This window comes from Bos grunniens, chromosome 22, assembly GCF_055505025.1.
Source record: "Bos grunniens cultivar Pamir isolate PY7600 chromosome 22, Bosgru_T2T1.0, whole genome shotgun sequence".
Lineage (NCBI taxonomy): Eukaryota > Metazoa > Chordata > Mammalia > Artiodactyla > Bovidae > Bos > Bos grunniens.
Window position 1 is genome coordinate 49,601,357 of NC_141186.1, and position 12,140 is coordinate 49,613,496.

The 12,140-nt window shown below is 40.4% G+C and overlaps 1 protein-coding gene across 3 annotated transcripts in view; it reads right to left on the reverse strand.

Moving 5' to 3' along the window:
- Positions 1 to 12,140, reverse strand: part of RAD54L2 (RAD54 like 2) — a 117,906-nt gene that overhangs the window by 54,661 nt on the left and 51,105 nt on the right. The window contains exon 2 of one of the 3 annotated variants that reach the window (XM_086367813.1): positions 11,844 to 11,949. The exons of the other annotated variants lie outside the window; for them this stretch is intronic. The gene's annotated coding sequence lies outside the window, so the exon portion shown is untranslated. The remainder of the gene's footprint in view (positions 1 to 11,843; positions 11,950 to 12,140) is intronic. 3 annotated transcript variants of the gene reach the window in all.

Sequence of the window (12,140 nt, forward strand, 5' to 3'; positions counted from 1 at the left end):
AAGACAAACAGCTGTAGACAACCACATCCAGAACGGGTCATCCTAAAATTCCTCCCACTTCCCAAAATTAAAAAAAAAAAGAAAAGAAACACAAGTATCTTAATTATTCAACACAAATACTATTCTAGATCTGGAATCTCTTAAAGTTCAGACACAATTTGAAACAGAACTTCTATGTTCTCCCGACTAGAAACAGAAACAAAACAAAGCAAACTGATCCTTTAGAATTTTGGAAAACCAGAATTTAAGACTGCTCAGTTAAAAAGCACAGGAATAATGAGCGTGTGCATCCTGACGGGTCACATACTTAGCCTCTGAAGACAACAAAAGCAAAGAGCAGCTGTGGATGGTTTAGTAATAGAATTCAAATTTTTGCATTAATAACACACTTGCAAAAACATTTACAAAGGGCATTAAAGTACAGGGAAGAAAAGTGACCCACAAACACGCATTAATATAACTAATGCTGAGCTACCATTCACTGACAAGGCAAATTCCAAGTCTCTGAGGGAAATCTATGTCTTTAGTTCATTAGGTTTTAAAAAGGAAGTAGTAAACCAATCAAATATCAGCAGGTTTAGAAGTGAAATTTATTTCTGAATATTAATATAATGATAATTCATTAGTAATTACTCTGTTTGGAAGTCAACGTTCATAATCAGCATAAACCCCATTTCCTTCTACACTGCTTGAGTAAGTTATTTTGCTGTGTGCCTGGCTGATTATGGAGTGGCTTTTAGAGAACAATTTTTAATCAGCAGGTACCTTTAGGTAATCTGAATTTCTGGCATTTTACAGAAGAAATTGTGTGGTGATGGAAAAATGACAATCACTTAGAGGTTAGCAATAACAATGAAAAGCTTCCTGCAAACCCAGTTAACAAACATCTTTAAAACCATCTCAAAAAAAAAAAAAAAAAACAAACCCATCTCAGCCCCAAGCTCCTGACAGATAGAAGCAAACATCAATTAAACATTCAACCACCACATACGTTGTTAAGACTACGAAATACATTGGTCCAGCCCCCTTCTTAAAACTGTTTTAAAAAAGAAGACACTTTTAAAATAGAACCCAGCCCATCAGATGCCCATATCAGAGAAGAAACTGGAAAGTAATGGCTTTCTTGTTGCTGCTGCTGCTGCTAAGTTGCTTCAGTCGTGTCCAACTCTGTGCGACCCCATAGATGGCAGCCCACCAGGCTCCCCCGTCCCTGGGATTCTCCAGGCAAGAACACTGGAGTGGGTTGCCATTTCCTTCTCCAGTGCATGAAAGTGAAAAGTGAAAGTGAAGTTGCTCAGTTGTGTCTGACTCCCAGTGACCCCATGAACTGCAGCCCACCAGGCTCCTCCATCCATGGGATTTTTCAGGCAAGAGTACTGGAGTGGGGTGCCATTGCCTTCTCCGAATGGCTTTTTAAGTCCCACCAAATTTGGTTTTTCTCTTTCCCTCCCTTCTGCTGCTGCTGCTGCTAAGTCGCTTCAGTCGTGTCCGACTCTGTGCGACCCCATAGACGGCAGCCCACCAGGCTCCACCGTCCCTGGGATTCTCCAGGCAAGAACACTGGAGTGGGTTGCCATTACCTTCTCCAATGCATGAAAGCGAAAAGTGAAAGTGAAGTTGCTCAGTGGTGTCCGACTCTGGGATTTTCCAGGCAGGAGTACTGGTGTGGGGTGCCATTGCCTTCTCCGTCCCTCCCTTCTACAGGCCACTAAATTTCTTTACAAAGACGACACAATGAATTCTTTTCTCAGCTCTTCAGAGTCACACTAACTACTTAAGGGGGAGGTTTGGCTGTTACTGATCACCTTCAAAAAAGCAACAAAGGGAAAATGGCAGAGGAAAAGCTGATCCCACAGGCAGCAGCACAGTCAATTGCACTTTGTCTCTAAGGGGCTCTGCCCTGACACACACACTTCCATGTGGGCATAGCCTTTCAGAACACAGGGAAGGCAGCCCTGATTTTAAAAATTAGCTCTTGGGGACTTTCCTGGAGGGCCTGGGCCTATGGTTAAGAATCCGCCTTCCAAACAATTCCAAAGTCATTCTACGAGGCCACAATTACGCTGATACCAAAACCAGGCAAAGACAACACACAAAAAAGAAAACTACAGACCAGTATTACTGATGAATATAGATGCAAAAATCCTCAACAATATTCTAGCAAACAGAATTCAACAACACATTAAAAAGCTCATATACCATGATCAAGTCAGGTTTATTCCAGGGATGCAAGTATTCTTCAATATACACAAATCAATCAATGTGATACACCATATTAACAAACTGAAAAATAACCATATGATCTCAACAGATGTAGAAAAAGCCTTTGACAGAATTCAACACCCATTTATGATAAAAATGCTTCAAAAAATGGGCATAGAAAGAACCTACCTTAAAACAGTAAAGGCCATATATGATCAGCCCACAGAAAACATTATTCTCAATGGTGAAAAACTAAGAGTATTCCCTCTAAGTTCAGGAACAAGACAAGGGTGTCCATTCTCACCACTATTATTCAACATAGTTTTGGAAGTCCTAGCTATGGCAATTAGAGAAGAAAAAGAAATAAAAGGAATTCCAGATTGGAAAAGAAAGTAAAACTCTCACTGTTTGCAGATGACATGATACTATACATAAAAAACCCAAAAGAAACTATCAGAAAATTACTAGAGCTAATCAGTGAATTTAGCAAAGTCATGGGATACAAGGTCAATACACAGAAATCACTGCATTCCTATATACTATCAATGAAAAACCAGAAAGAGAAATTAAGGAATCAATACCATTCACCAAGCCAACAGAAAGAATAAAATATCTAGGAATAAACCTACCTAAGGAGACAAAAGACCTGTATATGAAAAATTATAAGAAACTGATGAAAGAAATCAAAGACGACATAAACAGATAGATAGTCCATGTTCCTGGGCAGGAAAATCAGTATTGTGAAAATGACTATACTACCAAATGCAATCTACAGATTCAATGCAAAAGTGAAAAGTGAAAGTGAAGTCGCTCGAAACCCCCTGGACTATAGCTACCAGGCTCCTCCGTCCATGGGATTCTCCAGGCAAGAATAGTAGAGTGGGTTGCCATTTCCTTCTCCAGGGGATCTTCCCGACCCAGGGATCAAACCAAGGTCTCCCACATTGCAGGCAGATGCTTTACCCTCTGAGCCACCAGGGAAGACTCACTTTTAGCTTTTCAGAATAAAAAATTTCACAATTCATATGGAAACACAAAAGACCCCAGATAGCCAAAGAAGTCTTGAGAAAGAAGAATGGAGCTGGAGGAATCAACTTTCCTGACTTCAGACTATACTACAAAGCTACAGTCATCAAGACAGCATGGTACTGGCACAAAAACAGAAATACAGACCAATGGAACAAGATAGGCAAGATAAACCCACACACCTATGGGTACCTTAGGCAAGAGTATATATATGGGGCAAAGACAGCCTCTTCAATAAGTGGTGCTGGGAAAACTGGACAGAATGAAATTAGAACACTTCCTGATGTCATACACAAAGATACACTCAAAATGGATTAAAGACCTAAATTTAAGACCAGAAACTATAAGACTCTTAGAGGAAAACATAGGCAGAACACTCAACATTAATCAAAGCAAGATCTTCTGTGATCCATCTCTTAGAGTAATGGAAATAAAAACAAAAATAAATAAGTGGGATCTAGTTAAAAGCTTTTGTACAGCAAAGGAAACTACAAACAAGGTGAAAAGACAACCCTCAGAATGGGAGAAAATAATAGCAAGTGAATAATAGCAAGTGAAACAACTGACAAAGAATTGATTTCCAAAATATACAAGCAGCTCATACAACTCAATACCAGAAAAACAAACAATCCAAGAAAAAGTGGGAAAAAGACCTAAAAAGACATTTCTCCAAAGAAGACGTACAGATGGCTAAAAAACACATGAAAAAATGCTCAACAGTGCTCATTATTAGAGAAATGCAAATCAAAACTACCATGAGATACCACCTCACACCAGTTAGAAAGGTGATCATCAAAAAGTCTACAAACAATAAATGCTGGAGAGGGTGTGGAGAAAAGGGAACCCTCTTGCATTGCCGGTAGGGAATGTAAATTGATACAGCCACTATGAAAGATGGTATGGATATTCCTTAAAAAACTAGGAATAAAACCACCATATGACCCAGCAGCCACACTACTAGGCATATACCCTGAGGAAACCAAAACTGAAAAAGACACATGTACCCCAATGTTCACTGCAGCACTATTACAATACCTAGACCATGGAAGCAACCTAGATATCCATCGACAGATGAATGGATAAAGCAGCTCTGGTACATATATACAATGGAAAACAGACATAAGAAAAAAGTTGATAAGGAAAAAAATGCATTTCCCCATTTGCTCCTCATCCCATGAGAGACACTGCTTCAATCTTCAGTGAAGAGGAGCTCTGCTTCTAAGACACAGACATACTAGGAGAGTGACTTGGGTGTTGCTACACCTTAAAAATGACCTGTATTCCTACAGAGCAAATTCTGGGAATCAAATTCTATTTTAATTAAACTGGAGAACTAGCTATTTAAAGGAACTCCAAACAGAACCACTGTGATAGGTGAATATTCAATCCCTAAATAATATGTTAACCTTTATAGTTTAATATATTGGGTTTACTTTTGAACTGTGGTGTTGGAGAAGACTTTTGAAAGTCCCTTGGACATTAAGGAGATCAAACCAGTCAAACCTAAAAGATATCAACCCTGAATATTCATTGGAAGGAATGATGTTGAAGCTGAAGCTCCAATACTTTGGCCACCTGAGGCAAAGAGCTGACTCATTGGAAAAGACCCTGATGCTGGGAAAGACTGAAGGCAAAAGAAGAAGGCAGCAGAGGATGAGATGGTTAGATGATATCACTGACTCAATGGACATGAGTCTGAGCAAACTCCAGGAGATAGTGAAGGACACGGAAGCCTGGCGTGCTACAGTCTATGGAGTCACAAAGAGTCGGACATGACTGAGTGACTGAACAACATCATCATATTGGGTTTGCTAAAAGGAGGCTACAATTATTAAGAAACACACAGCCAATCCCAGTGAGCCTCTCCCAGCAACCATGAGAGTGAAGGAAGAGAGTTTTCTGCCCTGCTAAATTCAAAGACAAAAAAATAAAATAAAATAAAAATAAATTCAAAGACAAGGACACCTGTCTGTAAAGTGCTGCCTGACCAAGAATCAGTGGAATTAATCGTGTGGGCACAGCCCTCAGACACACCCTTGGCGGGGAGATACACAGAAGGAAATAAACACACACACACACACACACACACAGCCTTTGTTCACAAAGCTGACCATGCCTGGAGAGTCACACTGAAAACTGCAAACACACACGGCTTCACCGGGCAGCCAGTGAAATTCCAGAGACGTCTTAGTGGTCCAGCAGCATCCTGATCTTGCCTTTGATATAAAATAATCCATTCCCAACTGCCATATCCTCATTAATTTTGGTGACCTTGAGTAATATTAAATTTCCTCAAGTGCTCTCAAAGCAATTTAACAGCAAGTACCACTCACATCTTTTCTCCATTAAGAATATAAACAAAACCATGCATTTACACTAAAATACAAGGGGAGGGAAGTTTTCAGAGCAAGCAAATATTCAGCCCAAAACTTGAAGCAACAGCCCTTCAAAGAAACCTATTAGTCAAAGAATCAAAGAAAGGGAGAAAAGAGTTCAGTTCATATATAGAACTTCCTGGATATCTATTACAAGATTCTTCAATCTGCAGTGAGAGATTGACTGTGGATCTTTAAAGTTATTTCAAAACACTTTTCCTGTGCAAGATGAAAATCTAACGTGTTACTTCAAAATTCCATGCAGCCCAAATGCCTTTTGTTTATCTTTCAGTTACTTTAAAACATATTAAATACACATAAGCAGTCACAGAAGCTAAACTGACAGAGATCGAAATATGTTTTTCGGAACTCAAATGAGACTTTCAGCAATTAAGACCAAATAAAGAAAGATGAACAAACATACCCAGGCCTCCAAGGAGCTGGGCCACAGGAGACAACTCTCCCAAAAGGCAATGCAAGTGAAGCCAGCACCAAGCCCAACAGAGGCGCTGAAGCCACGTGTAAAGAGGCCTAAAGGCTAGCCACAGCTCGTGGGCAACTAGCTGCATTACCAAGTGTTCTCCCAGAGCTTCTTCCATAGCCCCTCTTACTCCGGAGAGAAGAGAGATGGGCCTGAGTTCATCTTTAAGACCCCTTCCAGATTCTATGATAGCAGTTCTTCTTTTTTTTTTAATTTTATTTTATTTTTAAACTTTACATAATTGTATTCGTTTTGCCAAATATCAAAATGAATCCGCCACAGGCACACATGTGTTCCCCAACCTGAACCCTCCTCCCTCCTCCCTCCCCACACCATCCCTCTGGGTCGTCCCAGTGCACCAGCCCCAAGCATCCAGTATAGCAGTTCTTAAAGGGTGGTCCTGGAACCCCTGAGGGTCCGGACCTTGAGACCCTTTTAAAAACCCAAATTCCTGCATGGGTTAAACAGCCATTCAAAGTGCAAGACAGACCAATGGATTTCAATGAAACAGAATACAAAAAGTTCCTTGATACGGTTTCAAGCTCTCTTTAACAATTAACCTTGAAGAAACTACCGGAGTTTTGGTATAATACCAACGAATACCCACAATTATATGAAAAGGACGTTAAAACACATCTGTCTTTTCCAACTACGTTCTTCATGTACTTCAACAATATAAAAAGTCAACAACAAAACAGTCAGTCGCAACAGAACAGATGCAGAACCAGATCTGAGAACCCAGCTGTCTCGATTCAACCAGACATTTTAAATTTTTGAACATGTAAAACAATTCTACTCTTCTAATTTCTTTGTTTTGGAAAATAGCTACTTTTCATTTAAAAGATTATTTATGTTAATATACAATTATTTTAGAATGAATTAACAAAATATATTAATTCTCAGAAATTAATATAAAATATATTAATTTCTCAGCTTTCATTTCTAATACAACAAATATAGACCAGTAAAGCACTCTGGGGTCTTTAATAATTTTTAAGAATATAAACGGATCATAAGAGCAAATAGTTTGAGACCTGCTATTCTAATACAACAAAACTCTAAGATCTGTGGTCTTCCCCCCCTCATTTTCAGGTATCACAAAGAGAAAAATTGGCTTTAAGGAAAAACATAACATGCAGAGAACCACATTACATGAACATTATAAAATCTTCCATAATATTTAAATAAAAACCAAAAATTAATCTGATATATAAAAATGATACACACAGGTTATTTTATAAATATAATCATCAAGGGCAAATTTCCTTAGTAACTGAAGTTAATACTACATTATTGCTTAGTCGTTTCACTGTGTCTGACTGTTTTGCGGCCCCATGGACTGCAGCACACCAGGCTCCTCTGTCCATAGGATATCCCAGGTAAGAACACAAAAGTGAGTTGCCATTTCCTACTCATGAGGATGTTCCTGACCCAGGGATCAAACCCGTGTCTCCTACAAGTCTCCTGCATAGCAGGCGGATTCTTTACTGCTGAGCCACCAGGGAAGACCAATGCTACATTTGCAAAGTCAAATTTTCACTTTTACCACTGAATCTCTGCTTTCCACACTCCCTTTAAAATAGCCAAGGGCTGAGGTACACTGCCCTCCTCGTAAATTCCCCTTGGCTTATGCCCTTCACCCAAAAAGTTAACTGAGAAGCACATCCCTGCAAGAGTCAGTCCCAGGAGTTTTGAAGAAGTAGGAGTTAAAGCCCTAGAAGGCCACTGCTGAGGGGAGCAAATGAAAGATTCATTTCATTCTCCATAGAGTGGGGGCGGGGAGGGGGGGGGTGAAAAGAGGGAAGGGGGAAGGGAGAGGGGGAGAGACAAAGAGAAAGGGAATAAACAATTGAGCTGGGAAGACAGGAGCTAAAACAGGGTGACAGATTTGGCTATGAGAAGCCTCTGTGACATAGACACTGTTCCCCAGAGAAATGTGGGTTCTGAAAAAAAGTCCCTCTCTCACACATATGCACTCCACATATGTTAAAACATCAGATCTATGTAATCTGAGGGTGGAAAAAAAAAAAAAAGTTAAGATCCCTGGATCTCTAAATGCAGGGGATGAGGAAAGAATAAATGCAATTCTGGCTAAATATGTTACCATTCAACTTGTGAACCCTGTATCTCTTTCCACACAGCTCTAACTTCTTAAAACAGGGATTTCAGAGATAAGGACCAACTTGGCAGGGGCACGGATGGCCCACTCACCCCAGGCTCCCTGGAGCCCAAGCCAGCCCAGTTCAGCTCAACCTAAAAGCAAGTCAGGTTTATCTACTGGATGGTGAGACTGAAGAGGCTTGGAGAAAAGTCAAATCATGCTTGATGTCCCACCACAACTACCTCCACTCCTCTCACCAGCCTCTTCCCTGAGCCCTCTGAGACCGACCCCTCCCTTTCTAAGAAATCTATTATGAAGCCACAGAGCTCAGTCTGGGTACTTCAAACCCAGACAAGCATAAGCTGTGCAGAGTGAGGGATGGTTCATTCACCCCTCACAGGCCTTCAAACATTCAGCATAAATTCTGGTAAAGACATCTCAGTATCTAGTCAATCTACCCACCAGACACAATCCTGAAAAGCTCTATCCAAGTAGCATGTCAACAAATCAGAGCTTTTACAAGTAAGACTACAGCAGGGACCCTTACCTGAATATAGCCACTAATTTTCTGAATTGATATTGATCACTTTAGATTTTCAATAATCATTTATTTTAAAAAAGTTACACCTACCTCTTATACAGGCTGTATACTATGGTTTTTCCGAAATTGGTATCTACTATAAATAAAATTTCTAATGCATGACTATTATTTTGCATTATGTACTCACAAATTGTATTTCTATAGCTACTCAAGTTTTTACACTTTGGCTTTGTCAGTGACATGGGCACTCTGTGCACTTAGCTCCATAATGACATAGGTAAACTCTTCTGGTTCCACTTCTCACAGTTCTACAATGAATGGTAATGCTAGTCAGGGGTAGACTCCTTACGGTGTCTTTGAAACAATACAAAAATACATTTGGTCTGTGCCCCTGGTTCCTAGCACAGAGCTCCCAAAACCTTTGGAATTTTCTGAGTGACAGGAGTGTCTTTTGTTATTCATACCAAGCCCCTTTTGACCAGCCCTGAATTTAGGTTACTGAATTTCTAGAGTGGGATCCCTAGAAAGCCTCAGGATGGGACTGGCCAGCAGTAACACCAAATGACCAAACTTTCAGCCTCACCCACCAAGCTTCTAGACAGGGGCAGGGAGCTGGAGATGAAATTCTAGGGCTTCTGGGTCAGTGAACACACCGAGGTGCTGGAAGAGAGACATCTAGAAAGAGCACTGACACACGGCAACACCACCCCCCCCAACCTTGCCCTGCGCTTCACTTCCATTTGGCTGTTCTTGAGTTGTATCCTTTACAATATGCCAGTAAACATACATATAGTCTTGAGTTCTATGAATCATTCTTCCTAATTTTTGAACCTAAAGAGGGGCTCGTAGGAACCTCTGATTTATAGTCAGTCAGTCAAGGACTTGTGACTGGTATGTGAAGCAGGGGCAGTTCTGTGGGACTGCGTCCTCACCCTGTAGAGTCCACACTAAGTCTGAGTAGTTAGCATGAAAACTGAACTGCTAAACACCAAGTTGGGATCCAGAGAATCAGAGAATTGGTTATTGGTGCTGGGAAACATCTCAGGGTCACAAAGACTTATAAGTGACAAATCACAAGAACTTATATCTGCAAAGAACAACAGAAAACTTAAAAATGCATTATTTCTTGACTTCCCATGTGCAAAAATAAAGTATGGCATTTACTGCAATGCAACAGGTAACCTGTACCTTTAAACAACTAAATGTCACTTTCCCAGTTGACTGAGATTAGTAATTACATGATACATGAATTTGAAAATGGGAATCCATAGTGAGTTCACCCCTCAAAGAACAAAGGAAAAAAAGAACCACAGATAAAACCAAATGTGTTATCAACACCATTTTCCACATTTTCACTGAATAATAAAAACTGATTCTGAGAATCAGGAAAAAATGAGTGGAACCAAGGAGGATCATTTAGTGACCTAAGCAATTTAAAATACACATAGAAAAACAAGGGCTTCCCTGGTAGCTTAGATGGTGAAGAATCCACCTGCAATGTGGGAAACCTGGGTTCGATCCCTAGGTTGGGAAGATCCCCTGGAGGAGGGCATGGCAATCCACTCCAGTATTCTTGCTGGGAGACTCCCCATGGATAGAGGAGCCTGGTGGGCTGCAGTCCATGGGGTCGCAAAAAGCTGGACACGACTAAGCACGCAGAAAAATAAACAAAAATACATACAGAGTCTAACCATCCATCACCTGTCTATTAGATACGTCTCCCTCCCTTGGCCAACATACCCACTTAAGACAACCAAACCTATTAACAGCTATGAAAATGTGGAAGAATTGAATTACACTAATGAGTTCCACTCAAACACAATCCCTATACTCTGAAGGTGGCACCACCTTTCTCTAGAGTGCACGGGGAAGTCAGGATCAGAATCCGAGAACTGAGAGCATCCTAGGACCAACTGTGTACATCTCACCACATACGTAAAATAATTCTCTAAGGACTGTTTCAGACTGAAGGAGACTACATGCAACATTGGATCCTGGATTAGGTCTTGGACTTGGGGAAGAAAACAGCTATAAGAGCCAGTACTGAGAACAACAGTTGATGCAACTGAATATGGACTATGGATTAGATAACAGTAGTATATCAGTATTTTATTTCCTGACTGTGAGGACTGTTCTGTGGTTACAGAAGAAAACGTCTTTAGGAAATATACAATCAAGCATTTAGGGGTAAAAGTAAACAAATAACCTTCTAAAAGACAGTTAACAAGGAAGGGAATAAAATCATCTATTCCTGGTTCTCCAGATTTAAACACTTAACAAATACAAAAATATCTTATTTCAAAGTATAGATTTGACAAGATCACCTAGCTAACTATTCTCCTTAGAAAATTAGTAACAAACTTCCTTTAAGACACAATAACTTAGGGTTAAAAAGGCTAATTAGCCTCCTAGGATCCTCACGAACAGACAGTATGTCCTCTCGCTGGGGGGCAGGCATCCCTCCCTCTTCCCCTGAGCCCAGCCAACAACTGGAACTATCTCTGAGGCAAATCTCACTTGGGTTCCCCCTGGAAGGCTCTAGCGCTGATCAATGGCATAAACAAACAGCACCCCACAGGCAGGTAGAAATTGGATGCGCTAGCTTGCCCTCCCTCTGTGTAGAGGTGGCCCAGTTCAGAACTATTTCTAAGGAGACTTATGTAATCAATCTGAATTACGTGTTTCACTGGTACTTTATGGCCAAGGTTATGTGCCCAGTTCTTAGGCTCTTACACACACAGACACAGACACACACACCCCCTCCCTCTGCAACACTGTAAAAATATGTAGTTTAAGATTCACACCACTGAATCAGAATTAACCTAAATAAATTTGCACTGTAAGTCTCTCCTCTAGTCTAACACTGGACATAAACACTGAAGAAACCAGTGACATCCAAATATTAGCAAAGGTAAGTGGGAAAGAAAGTGTGCATCTGGCCTAAAGCCAATACAGTAAAGTAGGAAAAAAGGCTTCTTCTTTCAAATTAATACTCCTATAATGTCTCTGGGGAAAAGCACATGGAGTCTGGACAAACTCAGGCTATAGATTTTGCAAATAAGAAGAGAACCCACAAGAAACCCTCACTTCTGTAAGCAGAAAACAATGGACACTAACCATTGGGAAGAAGGGCCAGGTGTCAGAGACTGGAAGATGACCTGTGTGCCTCCCGTCACTCTTCAGATAAAGATGCTATTCCATGGAGACAAGACCAAACTTCAATCTACCAAATGAGAGGTGATATAATGAAGAGAACAAAATAATTCACATAGTGACATCATGGCGAGGAGATATTGTCATGATAGTGGGGATGAAGGGCAAAGGGTAAAAGGAAATTAAGCTTAAGGAAATATTTTAAAAGAAAAAGTGACCGATAGTTATTTGGAGAAAGAATGGTCAAAGGGAAAAGCAGAA